This window comes from Lithobates pipiens, unplaced genomic scaffold (assembly GCF_037356315.1).
Source record: "Lithobates pipiens isolate NorthernLeopardFrog02 unplaced genomic scaffold, aLitPip1_a1.2 Scaffold_19, whole genome shotgun sequence".
NCBI classification, from domain to species: Eukaryota; Metazoa; Chordata; class Amphibia; order Anura; family Ranidae; genus Lithobates; species Lithobates pipiens.
In genome coordinates, this window is record NW_027507764.1 from 198,501,975 (window position 1) to 198,517,802 (window position 15,828).

Below are 15,828 nucleotides of genomic sequence, written 5' to 3' on the forward strand. Positions count from 1 at the left end.
TTCGAGGGGTTCCCCATTTGAGGTTACAGACTCCCCCCTAATGTTAATGAACCCCCCCCCGTAGATCAAGAAGCAAGAAGATCTGAAATTTGCAGGTTAAATAAATTAAAGGGGAGGCAATTCACTAGCTTTCAGTTTAAAAGCAATTTCTCTCCATAAAGAGTACCTATCACATACCTATTGCTGTCACAATTGATGTTTACATTCCTTGTGTCGGCAATGAAAGTGATTTAAAAAAAAAAAAAAAAAAGAAAGCGACAGTATAAAAATAAATAACTTTAAAATAAGTTTAAAGTGCCCCCACCTCTGACACATTAGTCCCACTTGCAAACAGCGATCGTCTCGCACATGTAAGGTATCCCTACGATCATCAGATCATGGGCAGTGATTCTAGCACCAGACCTCCTGTGTAAATGTAAATTGGTAAAGGTTTTTAAAGCGTCGCCTATGGATAGTAACATTTACGTAGTTTGTCGCCATTGCATGGGCGTACCTAATTTAAAAGAGTGACATGTTTGGTATCTATTTACTCGGCGTAACATCATCTTTTTAGATTTTACCAAACATTGGATTATGTATTATGTGTGTTTTTATTTTTTTATACATTAAAATTCATTGTATTCCTAAAAAAAATTGTGTTTTGAAAAACCACTGCGCAAATACCGTGTGACATCAAAAATTGCAAAACCCACCAATTTCTTCTCTAGAGTCTCTGCTTTAAAAACATATATAATGTTTGAGGATTCTACAAAATTTTCTAGCAAAAAATACTGATTGTGACATGTAAACAAAGTGGGGGGGGGGGGAGGCCTGAAGCTGAAGTGGTTAAAGCGGGGTTCCACCCTAAATTGGAACTTCCACTCATCGGACACCCCCCCCCCCCCCCCTCCGGTGTCACAGTTGGCACCTTTCAGGGGGGAGGGGGGTGCAGATACCTGTCTAAGACAGATATTTGCACCCACTTCCAGGCATAGACTCCCACTGGAGTCTATGCTGTTTCCTGTCCCAGCGCGCTGTCTGCTGGGACACACACGGGTCCCAGAGACAGCGCGGACCATTCCCATTGCGCTGCGCGACTCGCGCATGCCCAGTAGGGAATCGGGAAGTGAAGCCGCAACGCTTCACTTCCTGATTCCCTCACCGAGAATGGCGGCGGCAGCAACTGAGAGCCGGGCGATCGATCGGCCTCGGCTGCCGACATCGCTGGACCCCGGGACAGGTGAGTGTCCATTTATTAAAAGTCAGCAGCTGTAGTATTTATAACTGCTGGCTTTTAATAATTTTTTTTTTTCCAGTGGAATCCCTCTTTAAGCTTATGCTGCGTACACACGATCGAATTGTCCGGACTTTATAACGAACAGACTTGGCCACACACGGACACTCCGAAAGTTGGGCGATTTCTAACGCAATGACGTACAGCACGTACGACGGGACTAGAAAAAGGAAGTTCAATAGCCAATAGCTTCCTTCTTGTACTTGCTTCAGAGCATGCGTCATTCTTAGTCCGCCGGACTAGCTCACTGACGAACGGATTGTCCGCTGAAAGCCAAGTCCGGCGGACAAATTTTGAGTCAAAACTACTTTCTAAGTCCGCCGGACAATTAGATTGTGTGTGCGCGGCATTAGACATCCTCACACCCTACAGAATATTTGCTGGGACCTGAGAGTTGGGTGCTCGTGAACCCATTGCTGTCACTTGGGAGGGTTGCCGGCTGGACTACCTTCCCCATTCCTTGGACCTGGGGATTGTTTAGTTGGCTCTAGTGGTATACAGCATAAAGAAGATTCCTCTGCGTCTACAGGTAAGATCTGGCACCTTTTTTATGATGCAGATCTGTGTTTGGGCAAATAAATTTGGGCAAAGGAGGTGTGTGTGTCTGTGATAGCTAGGACCCTTGGTACTTCTGCATGGGGCTTCTCCCAAAGTACATCTATGGGTCACCTGGTCCTTTTACACACTCCTGAAAGAGTGTAACCAGCATAACAAACCACTGTTACTACATCTTGAATTTCAGATGAAAATTTCCTGCAAAAAATAAATAAAAAATCACCTTCAATCTCCTTGGATTTGTTCTTAATCTTCCATCCAATTAAACTCTGTGAATAAGAATAATTGCTATCAGCTCATGAGTATTTGAACTGTGATATCCAGCTAATGAGAATAGCTCATCACAGTACACAGAGATTAAAAATCACTTGCACAGAATTGCTCATTAAATACCATTTATAAATTGGATCTTTGACTGATGTACTACGAAGTATTGCCTGTGCTGCCTTCCCATATGTTGCGTCTTTAACCTCCTAATACGGTGTATATGGTTTTTCTTTATCACACTGAAGCATTGTCCTTCTGTAGCATGGAGTGGATGTATGAAGACTGCACTAATGTATTTTTATTGTTCCAAGCAAGCAGGTTCAGTCTGTTATTTTCCTACAGCAGATTAAAAATTAATAGCAACTATGTTTTTTAAATTTTAAAGCTGCCCATTCACCGCAAGGGTTGAATGCTCGTTTTGGTCTGTGAGGCCTCAAAAAAAAAAACTTTAGCGTACCCAATCCTCCGCTACTGCAGGCTGCAAGACCGATTCCCCTCCCCCCCTCCTCCCTAGGCTTCGTCCGTCACAGGTCCTCTGACATTATCAAGTAAAATACAAAGCCCCTAGCCCTGAGGATGCCGGGGAACATTCCATAGCTGGGTGTAGGGGAGAAGAGGAGAACGACTTCTGGTGGAGTGGAGGATCAGGTAAGTAAATACGCTGTTCCTAGTCCCCTAGACATAAACACACATTTAAAACCTCACATTGTGGCACACCTCCATTGTAAGGGAGGATTGTTACTTTCCCCAGAGAAATGGGCTTTAAAGGGGTTAGTTCACATTTTCAGGTGAAAAAAAATGAAATGGTGAACTAACACATTACACCTTCCCCACCCCAACTCATGCCGTACTTACCTCTGTGGGTAATGAGTTGTCTGTTCCCACGTAGCTCATGTATCAATCCAGAGATTTGAAATGCCTGCTCTTCTCCCTCCTCTTCTTTTTTTGTAGGGCTTCTGGGACATAAGGGCTATTCTGATTGGTCAGTGCCGACACGTGACTACTTTTACCAATCGGTCACTCAGATCGGTCCTGGAAACCTTACAGAAAGAAGTGGGAGAAGTGTGTTGATTTCAAATACCCGGACCACCAGACCAACAGCATTGGCACTCAGAGGTACATTACCTCACAAAAGTAAGTACACCCCTCACATTTTTGTAAATATTTTATTATATCTTTTCATGTGACAACAGTGAAGAAATTACACTTTGCTACAATGTAAAGTAGTGAGTGTACAGCTTGTATAACAGTGTAAATTTGCTGTCCCCTCAAAATAACACACAGCCATTAATGTCTAAACCGCTGGCAACAAAAGTGAGTACATCCCTAAGTGAAAATATCCAAATTGGGTCCAATTAGCCATTTTCCCTCCCCGGTGTCATGTGACTCGTTGGTGTTCTCATGATCTCAGGTGTGTTAAATTTGGTGTTATCGCTCTCACTCTTTTATACTGGTCACTGGAAGTTACTACATAGCACCTCATGGCAAAGAACTCTCTATGAAAAAAAGAAGGCCCAAGACCATACAGCGGTTTAACAGGACAGGTTCCAATCAGAACAGGCTTTGCCATGATCGACCAAAGAAGTTGAGTGCATGTACTCAGCTTCATATCCAGAAGTTGTCTTTGGGAAATATGAGTGCTGCCAGCATTGCTGCAGAGGTTGAAGGGGTCAGCCTGTCAGTGCTCAGACCATACGCTGCACACTGCATCAAATTGGTCTGCATGGCTGTCGTCTCAGAAGGAAGCCTCTTCTAAAGATGATGCACAAGAAAGCCCGCAAACGGTTTACTGAAGACAAGCAGACTAAGGACATGGATTACTGGAACCATGTCCTGTGGTCTGATGAGACCGAGATAAACTTATTTGGTTCAGATGGTGTCTAGCATGTGTGGAGGCAACCAGGTGAGGAGTACAAGACAAGTGTGTCTTAATTACAGGCAAGAATGGTGGTGTGAGTGTCATGGTCAAGGGCTGCATGAGTGCTGCCTGCACTGGGGCACTACAATTTATTGAGGGAACCCTGAATGCCAACATGTACTGTGACATACCGAAGCAGAGCATGATCCCCTCCCTTCGGAGACTGGGCCGCAGGGCAGTATTCCAACATAATGACCCCAAACACACCTCCAAGTGGACCACTGCCTTGCTAAAGAAGCTGAGGGTAAAGGTGATGTACTGGCCAAGCATGTTTCCAGACCTAAACCCTATTGAGCATCTGTGGGGCATCCTCAAATGGAAGGAGGAGCACAAGGTCCCTAATATCCACCAGATGCATGATGTCATCATGGAGGAGTGGAAGAGGACTCCAGTGGAAGTCTGTGAAGCTCTGGTGAACTCCATGCCCAAGAGGGTTAAGGTAGTGCTGGAAAATAATGGTGGCCACACAAAATATTGACACTTTGGGCCCAATTTAGACATTTTCACTTAGGGGTGTACTCACGTTTTCCAACGGTTTAGACATTAATGGCTGTGTGTTGAGTTATTATAAGAGGACAGCAAATTTACACTGTTATACAAGCTGTACACTCACTACTTTTCATTGTAGCAAAGTGTCATTTCTTCAGTGTTGTCACATTTCTTCCTGTGGCAGCAGTATGGGGAGAAGTTCCCAGTACTAGCTGCCAATGTTTAAAAAACAGAGTGGCTGCACGGGGCTCCACCCACATGGCTGCGTCCTTTATACACACAGCTCCGTCTGTCTGAATGAACTACAAGCCCCGACATTCTTTGTGGCTGCCAGCTTGTAATTGTCAATGAACTACCACGGCGCTGTAGAGCGTCATGGTTGTTCATTGAGTCTTTTTGTCATGGAGTATTGGCTTACCAGTGTAGAGTGTACGAATAAGCCAATACACTGACAGTGGCATCAGCAATCTCCTGATCACTGGTGCAATGCTTTCCAGGCTCCTGCAACAAAAAAAATAAATGCACATTATTTTACCTGTGCATTTGTTTTTGGTGTTGTGTTTTTTTTTTTTTTTTTTTTTTTTTTTAAAGTGAACTTGTCCTTTTTAACTAATTTTTAATACCGGGCACTTTCACCCCTTCCTGCCCAGGCTGATTTTCACCTTTCAGCGCTGTCGCACTTAGAATGACAATTGCGCGTTCATGAAACACTGTACCCATATGACATTTTTATCTTCTTTTTCACACAAATAGAGCTTTCTTATGGTGGTATTTAGTCACTAGTGTTTTTTTTTTTTTTTTTTTTTTTGCTAAATAAACTAAAAAAGACCAAAAGTTTTGAAAAAAAAAAAAAAAGTCCATGTTTTTCTTCACCTCTGTTGTTGTTATTATTCACGATTTATTTCTGTTATAAAGTTTTGCAAATAATCTTTCTTCTTAAAGTGGTTGTATAGTCAATTTTTGGACTTTAACCTACAGGAAAGCCTATAATAAATAAGGCTTACCTGTAGGTAAAAAAACATCTCCTAAACCTGTATGGTTTAGAAATATCCCACGTGACTATGTCACGGCGTTTCTTCCAGGTATCACTGCTCCGGCGCCGTGAGTGGCCGGAGCCACGATACCCGGAAGAAACGCAGAGGGAACATGTCAGCTCCCTCGGCGTGGATCGGGCTAGATGTCGGGGCCTTGTTCTAAGGTAAGTCTTTCATAATGAGCTAGTATGCAGTGCATACTAGCTCATTATGCCTTTTCCTTTGCAGGTCAGGGAAAAGAAAAAAACTTCAGCGGGTATACAACCGCTTTAAATTTTAGGCCAAACTGGACCTTGCTACATTTCTTTTGAAAATAACCCAAATCGGTGTGTATAGTCCTTGTGAAAGTTATAGAGTCTACAAACTATAGTGTGTGTATGTATGTGTGATATATATATATAATATATATATAAAATTTTTGAAAATTGATCTGTCTCCTGATGTACTGAAGCGTTTCGTTTACAGGCATTTTTCATTTTTGCCTATTTAAAAAAAAAAAAATATATATATATTTTTTTTATCAACACAAACACAGCAAAACGCCGCATAACGGATGGTTTAAATGTGGGTTACTATCTGTCAAGTGAAATCGTTCAGGAGAGGTTGTAAAAATGTCCCGTGTACATGAAGCCTAACTGGTGTGGTCGGGTACACTAATTGGTGTCAATATTTTTGGAATTATTTTTTTAATACACTGTGACCAGAGCAATACAGTGTTACCATAGTACTACTATTTTTACATTTTTTTTTTTATTTATTTTTTTTACACATTTTGATTGCTTTTAAGCAACCATTTTTACTGAATAAAATTGATTCAATCAGTGTTTACTATTGTGGTTAGCTGTGATTGGCCACAGCTAATCGCATGGTACAGATGGACTGTAAATCGCAGAGATCAACACAATAGTACACAATGGATGGCATGAATCAAAGGCATCCATTGTGTACAATTGTCATGTGATATACTGTGAGCCGGTACACTAATCAGTCATCCCTTGTGTCTGGTTGACACAGCGTGTTACAGATCGCACTGCAGCATAGCCCTGCAGGAGGATGTCATGACATCCACATGGAACGGCCGTCATTTGACTATAGAACTGTTAAGGGAAAGTTTTTTTTTTTCCCTTAATTCCCTTAGTATTTTTAGTGAGCACATCTTTTTATCTTTGCTGTTTTTTTACAATTGAGTTGGGGCCCAAACACATCTGTTTGCCTGATAATGCATATGCAATTTGTTGCACAAAAGCATGTGTATTAATCTGTGTATTAATCTGTTGCTGAGCAGCAGTGGCTCCATTTACTGTTCAGGAACTGTTGTCAACTTGTTTCTCCATGTGCAGAGTTTAAAACCACTTCCTGCCCGCCATATAGCAAAATGACGGCCGGAAAGTGGATGTATTATCCTGACTAGACCTCATATGATGTCCAGCAGGATGAGCCACTAGCGCGTGCCCACAGGGCCACGCAATGATCGCTGGTGTGTCAGTCTAACACACCGCATCTCCGATCTAGGTAAAGAGCCTATGAATTAGGCTCTATACCATGTGATCTGCTGTGTACAATCACAGCTCATCACAATGGTAACCAGGAAGTGCCCTTTATCAGCTTTTCCTCTATTCGCGCTAACAGCCACGAGTAAAGGAGAGCCAATCAGTTGCTCTCCCGACAGGGGTCTGCGCTGATAATTAGCGCATTGATTATCAGTGCAGACCCATTGAGGATGACCACCAGGTGTGCCCACTAGAGCCCACCAGGGATGCCAATCAGTGGCCATTAGGTATGGCACTCTGTGCCCATGAGTGATGCCTGCCAGTGCCTCCTGATCAGTACTGCTTATCATTGCCCCTCAGTGCTGCATATAAGTGCCTCTTCGTCAGTGCCAGTCAGTGCAGCCTCATCAGTGAAGGAGAAAACAAAGCTCTATTTGTGGGAAAGAAAATGTTAAAAATGTTGTTTGGGTACAGTGTTATTCAAATTGCGGCAGCACTGAAAGCTGAAAATTGGCCTGGGCAGGAAGGGGGTGAAAGTTCCCTGTATTGAGTTCAACCAAGTTTCATCTTGTGTTGAGCCCTGATGAAGGAGGAGTGGTGATGCCCCAAAACGCTTTAGTAGTTTTTATATGCCTTTTTATTTTTTTAACTAATAATTTGAATTTCTTGGACTCTTATCTAGTTTCGGTCTAGTGTTCTTTTTGGTATATCTATGGTTTAAGCTGCTGTGCCCATCTAGGGAAGTCTTGCAGTGCGGGAACAGTAGTGCAAGACTAAAAGTTCCCAGTACCTATTTCAGTATGTTCTTCCAGGGCACCATACATTCCTTGTATTTTTATTTCTTATTTATCTCAACTTTTTGTTCACACCAACATGCATGAGTTGTAGATATACCAAGTATTCGTGGGATTCCTTAAGACCTGAAAGTTATTTTATTTCCTCTATGTCAAAAAGTATGAGAGTCTGCTCTGTTATATTTTAATTTTATTCGTTCAGCCTGCTGGCTGAGGGAGAAAATACTATGTACTGCCAGCCTAACAAGTTCAGAAGCTCTTTTGCCAATATTAAATCCTTTTTAGGAAGAAAAAAATACTGCAACTAATCATTAAAATATTTAATTACCTGTGCCTTTAGCTACAGTTTTTTTTTTTTGTAGTTGGATACCAGGTCTCTTTTAATACAATGCAATATGAATTTTATGGACACTTTTTATAAGTATGTTATGTGCATTCCCCCCCCCCCCCCTTTTTTTTTATAATTTTTTTTTAGTTTTTTCTTTTATTCCTGCACATGGGACATGGATATGTGACTCAAAGGGGGACTAGTCCACGTATTGGCTTTTTAGTGTATTACTATTAACTATAATGTAACTCGAAATCCTCAATAATCAAAAAACACACACTAGAGAGGTAGCAAACATGATTTTTCAAAAACTGACCATGCTGTAAGCACCGTATTTAAAAAAAAAAAAAAAAAAAAAAGAATTCCAGAGAAAGGTTACCCCCTTGCAGCCAATTTTCGTTATCGTAATTCCTGGCTGCGCTATAGCTAAAAGACGGCTACAGCGCGGTCAGCCAGGTCTGAGAGGATGTCCATGGAACCATCCCCCATGCGCCCCCTTTGACGTGCTCTGTAATCGCGGTAAAGTGCTAGCTGTCCAATCACATGAGCACATGTAAACAGTTTTGCCGGTTATCGGCAGTCCTTTCCTTACACTCTGTGTGGGGGAAGGTTTGCCGTTACCTGCAAGACTGTTAGCACATTGTTTACACTAGTAATCGGGGCAATGATCATCCGTACTAATTGGTGCTGCCCATCATTAGTGCTCATCAGTGCATCCTCATCAGTGCCCATTAGTGAAGGAGAATTATTTGCAAAATGTTATAACAGAAACTAAACTTTTTTTTTTTTTTTTTCTTCTTCCAGTTTTGTTTAGCAAAAATGATAACAAACTGATATGGATACAGTGTTGCATCCTGAAAATTAGCCTGGGCAGGAAGGGGGTGAAAGTGCCCAGTATTGAAATGGGTACAGTGCTACAATGGCTGAAGAGTCTTTGGCGTCCAACACTTCTGTGCATGCCAGATGCTTGGTCTCTTCTGAGCTCTGTGACTGTCGACCCCCTCCCCCCCCGTATGTCACTACAAGACATAGTAGTAAAGTAGGACCAGAGGAAGGCTCTTGGCTTAGTAAATGAACAATAATCTGCATAGCCAAAGGCTAATGTAATCATTCATTTTTATCTTTGGGAGGAAGAATTATTATATAATTTTTTTTTTTTTTTGCGTTTTCTTTAATCGAACAAAAAAAATACTTGTCTTGCCACCCTTGCTGACAATTTTTTTTTTTTTTTTTTTTTTTTTTTTTTAAATTAAAGAGCCACAGTAGCTAAAGAATTTTGCCTCACAATTAGAATCGGCATTGTCACGCTGGTGTTTGCACTCTTTCAGTTGGCCATTGGGGAAGGTCTATCAGATAGGCAGACCAATGGCCAACTGAAGTAGGTTCCTCATACCAGAGCTAAACATGGCTTTACTTAAGCTTCTCTCGCAGCTCTGAGCACAGCACATCATTTACAAATGGAATTTGGTGAGCAGGGGCCAGTGGGAACCCATATCAAGGGGTTAAAGCCTAACTCTAGGTTTGATTTAACTTTCTATAGTTCGTTTGGACCAATCTGATCCAACCAACTTATTCCTAGGCTAGTAGATGCGCCTGCTGGGAATGCTTTATAAACTGTATGTAGCCTCATTATACAGTGATGTGTTCTGGCAACGGAACAGAGACTTCTCATCGCATTCCTCGAACAAAATTAAATCAGGCTGAGTGCTGTTAAGTAGGGCTGAAACAACTAATCGATTATAATCAACTATGAAAATAGTTGTCAACTATTTTCATAATCGATTCGTTGGTCAGCCGATTAGTTGGCCTGCATACAGAATGCATTATTTATTTACATATCTGGAAATAGAGTGCAGCACACATACAGCTCACCACATGTCCATACATGTCAGTATGCACCGTGCAGCACACATACAGCTCAGTACACCACCCATACATGTCTGTAAGTGCTTTAGAACTTGTGAATGTGTGAGGAGCAATGCCTCATGGGACATATAGTGCTGGGCAGGAGAAGGAAGTGATTTGAAGTGATTCTAAAGGCAGAAGTTTTTTTTTCTCTTATGTTCATTGATGGACACAGCTCCAGTAATCTTGACCGTAGGAGAGGACTAGGCAGAACATGTAATGTGAAAAACAAAACTTTACAGTTCCACCCAAGGGGCGGTCCCTCTGGTAATAACCCCTCAGCCTGTTTCCTGCAGCACAGTTTTTTCTGCCTAGTGAAGAAGCACCTAGGCTCCCTGCGGGACCATCGGTCTTGGGAATTTTCTGGATTTTTGCCTTTTGCGCAAGATTTTAAGATCCTGCAATCTGCTGGATGGGTAGCAGGCTGGATGATCTAGATCCTTGTAGTCTCCCCAGCCTGGCCATCGAGCATGTGCAGACCCTAGCCACGAGCTGGGTCAGCCATGACGTGCCCCTCAGGCTCCAGGGGCAACCAGTGAGCGCAACGCTCCAGGGCATACATATGAACGGACGACCAATGTCTGTCACTGTGTGCCGTGGCCAGCAGCCACCCCGTAGTGCTCGGGAGTGGGTCTGTGATGGGATGTCCCCAGCTTGTCTGGATGGTAAGTACAGCTCTTCCTGCCTCGGCGGGATTGAGCAGCTGGGCATTCCCTGGGAGGTCTATTAAGGCGTCCCTCTCCCTATATCCCCCCCATGGGGAATGCTGCATGGCTGGGCTGCTGAGCGGTGTGTGTACCTGAGCCGGGGTCCCCCGGGGGGCTCTGACCTTGGATTGGGGGCTGCCCTGGGTGTCTGTGGTCTCTGCGCTGGGTGTCTGGAGGCTCTGCATGTGCTGTCGCCATAGCGCTATTCTGCTGCCTTTATCTCTGTTCATTCGCTGTGTACAGTTGCTTGTCGACCATTTTCTGTGTGTCTCAGTGGAAAGCATGGTCGGCGGCCATTTTCCCTGTGATTGTCCCTTATACAGGGTGGCCGGTGGCCATTTTGTTGTAGCTCAGTGCCGTTTTTATACTCGGCGCTGGTCCCTGTTGCTCAGAACAGCGCGTTTTTTTTGCTCTGGACACCTGGGATCTGATACTGGACACAGGCACGTCTAACAGAATGGTGAGTCCCAGTCTGCAGCAGCTAGGAGGGTGGGATTGTGCACCTGTCCTAAGTCCCCAAGGGTGGCAGACAGGGTGGGTCAGCATGTTTTCAGAAACTGGTGTTTCTTCCCCAGAACTCCCTGTAATTGCAACCGGCTCGTCTGCAAACAGTGCAGTGCTTTTGGCCGCTTTGTCGGCGGTCCTTGAAACGTTAGTTGCCAGGGTGGAGGGGGTGTGTGGGCGCAAAGGTGGTAAAAAGCGGCCCCTGCCCCCACATCCTCCGGAAAGAGCTCTGGTGACTGGCGACTGGCGGCCCCTGCTCTGATGTGTCAGATTACACTGACCAGGACCGATCAGACAGTGAAGATGTTTCCCCGTTTCCTAGTTGGAGCACTTATCACAGCTGTGCGTGATACCCTGAAAATGCAGGGTACAGCAGGATCATCTGCTGAAGTAGGGGTCCCTTTTGGGTCCCGTAAGCCAGCCCGTACACCTAAAGTGTTTCCGTATCTGACTTCTTGCGATTAAGTTCATACCCAAGGAATGGGGAATCCCGCAGCGGACCTTCTCAGTCCCCAAAAGAATGGCAGTGCGATACCCCTTTGAGGAGAGCCTTCCTAAAAAATGGTCGGCTCCTCTGGTCATGGACCCCCCAGTATCCAGGTTAAAGTAACCACGATCCCGGTAGTAGGGACTCCTGCATTTAAGGACCCTACCGTCAGGAAGGTTGAGGCAGTGTTGGGGGGGGGGGGGGGGGTCAGCAATACGACCAGTACTGGCCACAGCACTAGTGTTGCAGACACTTACTGAATAGGCAAATCTCTTGCACCGTGAATTGGAGGAAGCAGCAGGCTACTCCTGTCTGTGTGGAATTAGCAGACCAGTTAGTGCGCGGCCTTAAGTAAGTTTGTGACGCAGCCCTAGATACGCTTCCTTTGCTCTCCAGGGCTTCAGTGTTAGCAGTGGCTGTGGCTCCTGATTTGGCTAAAATGCTGGTCTGCGGACCAGGCATCTAAAAAAGCCTTGACGGATCTACCCTTCCTTGGTGACTTGCTATTTGGAGCCTCATTGGATGACATTATTAAGAATGTCACAGGTGGGACCTTGCTCCCTCAGACTGACATCCCGCAACAACAACAATCGCCGCGATACACGCCCCTGGGGCGCGCAGCGGCTCAAAATCCTGATCACGTCATATGACGTCCGGTCAGGATTTTGAAACCACTTTGCAGCTGTCAATCGCCTATAGGGCGGGCGACAAGGGGTTAAACTGTTTAAATCAATGAGTTTACTTCCACTTTAATGCACCTTGCTGCATTTGTTGACCGCAAGTTCTGATGTGGTTAGTTCAGACGGTGAATCCCCTGTTAGGGAGCACCGCTGGTTGTGGATGAAGTTAGGTTGTTGTTCCCACCCCTCGTTATGACACTGCTTGGGCACGTCCCTACGGTCAAGATTACTGGAGCTGTGTCAGTCAATGAACGAAAGAGAAAATAGGATTTTTGTACTCGCTGTAAAATCCTTTTCTTTGAAGTTCATCGACGGACACAGAACCCTCCCCTCCTATTGGTTTACGTTTATACTGCGTGTTGTCGCACTGAGCTGCAGGAAGCAGGCTGAGGGGTTATTACCAGAGGGACCACCCCCTGGGTGGAACTGTAAAGTTCTGTTGTTTTTCACATGTATTGCATGTTCTGCCTAGTCCTCTCCTGAAGGTGGCATAATAACCCTACGGTCAAGATTACTGGAGCTGTGTCTGTCAATGAACTTCAGAGAAAAGGATTTTATGGTGAGTACAAAAATCCTATTTTTACCCTTTTTATAGGGGCATTCTATACTATACATTGTGGCTTTCTATTGGGGCACTTTGAAGGCAGAAGGAGCCCAAAGTGCCAGCGGGTGACCTCCGAAGAGAAGAATCAGGGCAGCTCTTAGCAAAACCATGGCACAGAGCAGGTAAGTATGACAAGTTTGTTATTTAACTACATAAGGATCAGGCCTATTTTTCAAACTTGTCTACAAGTTAAAATATATATATATATATTTTTTTTTGCTAGAAAATATAGAACCCCCAAACATTATTATATATATTTTTTTTTTCAGACACCCTAGAGAATAAAATTGCGGTCGTTGTAATACTTTGTCACACCGTATTTGCGCAGCTTTTTTTTTTTGAGGGGAAAAATACACTTTTTTTGAATAAAAAAAAAATAAAAAATAAGACAACAGTAAAGTTAGCCCAGTTTTTTTTTTTTTTTTTTTTTTTTTTATATTGTGAAAGATAATGTTACACCGAATAAATTGATACCCAACATGTCATGGTTGAAAATCACGCCTGCTCGTGGAATGGCGACAAAATTTGATCCTTAAAAATCTTCATAGGCGACGTTGAAAAATTTCTACAGGTTACCAGTTTTCAGTTACAGAGGTGGTCTGTTTGAATACCGTTTACATATGTGGGCTCAACTTACGTATGCATTCACTTCTGCGCGTGAGCATGGCGGGATGGGGTGATTTTTCATTTTTATTTTTTTTTCTTATTGGTCTTTTATTTTTTTTATTTTTACACTGTCCCTTTAAAAAAAAAAAAAATAATAATTTTGGATCACATTTATTCCTATTACAAGAAATTTAAACATCCCTTGTAATAGAAAAAAGAAGCGTGACTCTTTAATGTGAGATCTGGGGTCAAAAAGACCTCACATCTTACTTTTACACTTAAATACAATAATAAAGAAAAAAGTTGGTTTTTGTTTGTTTTTTTCAATAAAAAAAATTTCCGCCCAAAGGGGAAGTGACGTTTGATGTCGCTTCCATCATCCAATAATATGAGCCGAGTGGGGGCCATCTTTCCCTCACTCGACTCCAGGACTCCTGTTTTTATACAGTTTAACTACCTTTTCCTGTGGATCCTTTGACAATCCTTTTGCTTTCCCCATGACACAGAGTCCAGAAACATCAGTGCAGCACTGGATGAAAGGGTCTGTCAGGAGTCCAGAAACTCATTAACCTTTTATACACATACACATACACATATACACATATACACACACATATACACACACACATACACACACACATACACACACACATACACACACACATACACACACACATACACACACACATACACACACACACACACACACACACACACACACACACACACACAGATTACAGGTGAGAATGGTTACCTTTTAACAGCCATTCAAACCCCTTTTGTGTCAAATTGTGTTCATGTTATTAGGCGAAAATCACCAGGGTATGTAAACTTTTTATCAGGGTCATTTGGGTAGTTTCTGTTGCCCTTATGATTTAAAAAGGGTAAACACTGTTTAACACAAATAGGGCTTTCTTTTGGTGGTGTTCAATCACTGCTGGGTTTTTTATGTAAAAAAAGAAAAAGAATTTACAGACCGAAACTAAGTAATTTTTCTCCTTGACTCATGTGCGCTGATGAGGCTGCACTGACGGGCACTGATAGGCTGCACTGATGAGGTGGCACTTATGGGCACGGATGAGGAGGCACTAATATGCCACGCTTATGGGCACTGATAGGTGGCACTGATGAGCATCAGTAGGTGGCACTGGTGGCCACTGATAGGTTGCATTGATGGGTGGCACTGAAAGCCAGCACTGACTGGCATCACTAATGGGCACTGATTGCTGGCACATTATTGTAATCAGTGCCCTAATTGCCTGTCTTGCTGTCTCCTGCGAGGAGATGTCAGTGTGAGGCGATGAGAGCCGATTACTGGCACTTCCGTATTTACATGTGACCGGCTGTGATTGGACATAGCCCATCACATGGTTAAAGAGTCATGTCATCGGGGTCGCGCCATGTGTCCTAGCAACACGGCGCACTGCGCGCCCATTCTGGTGAAGATAGTAAATGGGACAAATTAATCAAGGTAAACTTCCTAAAAAGCAATAAAAATCTGATGAGTGTTCTAATCCCCTCTCAAGTCTAAAAGAGAAGTTTTACTTTCAGTTGTACTTTGTACACTAAGCTGTGTATGCGCAGCTCAGTGTACATTCTTGGCACACTCCAATGCCAGAAATACATCATCCCCATATATTAAGTTGACTGAAGGTCTCAAACTCAAATGAAGCTAAAAAAAAAAAAAAAGTTTTGCCTTTTTAGTTAAACTTTAACCATACCCTCAAAGCTTATCCTAATTAACCCAACCGCACAACCTTAAGCAACCCTTAGGCTTAAAGTGGAGTTCCGTCCAAAAGTGAAAGGTCCACTTTTCTGCCCCCCACGGTGCAACATTTAGCACCTTTCGGGGTGAGGGGGGGGGAAGAGAGTTCTTGTTTTTGACAGGTACTCGTCCCCACTTCTGAGAGATTTTGCCACGATGAGATCACTCAGAAGTTCGGTCCCCGCCGCTGGGCCATTCAAAAAGCGTTGCGCGCTTCACGCATGCACAGTAAATAACCAGCTGTGAAGCCGCAAGGGAGACTGGGTAGAGAGTGGCTAGAATGATGATAGCCGTCAGAATGAGGACCTCTTTTGGTGGAAAAGAAGTGCTGCAGGTCACAGCAGAAGATGAATATTACAGCAAATCTGCTTTTTTTTTTTTTTTTTTTGCTTATTATCTTGGACTATAAATCTTATTTTTTG

The 15,828-nt window shown here is 43.4% G+C and overlaps 1 protein-coding gene across 1 annotated transcript in view; it reads left to right on the top strand.

Moving 5' to 3' along the window:
- The window catches only part of LANCL2 (LanC like glutathione S-transferase 2), a 76,456-nt gene that overhangs the window by 6,754 nt on the left and 53,874 nt on the right, over positions 1 to 15,828 (top strand). The gene's annotated exons all lie outside the window — the stretch shown is intronic.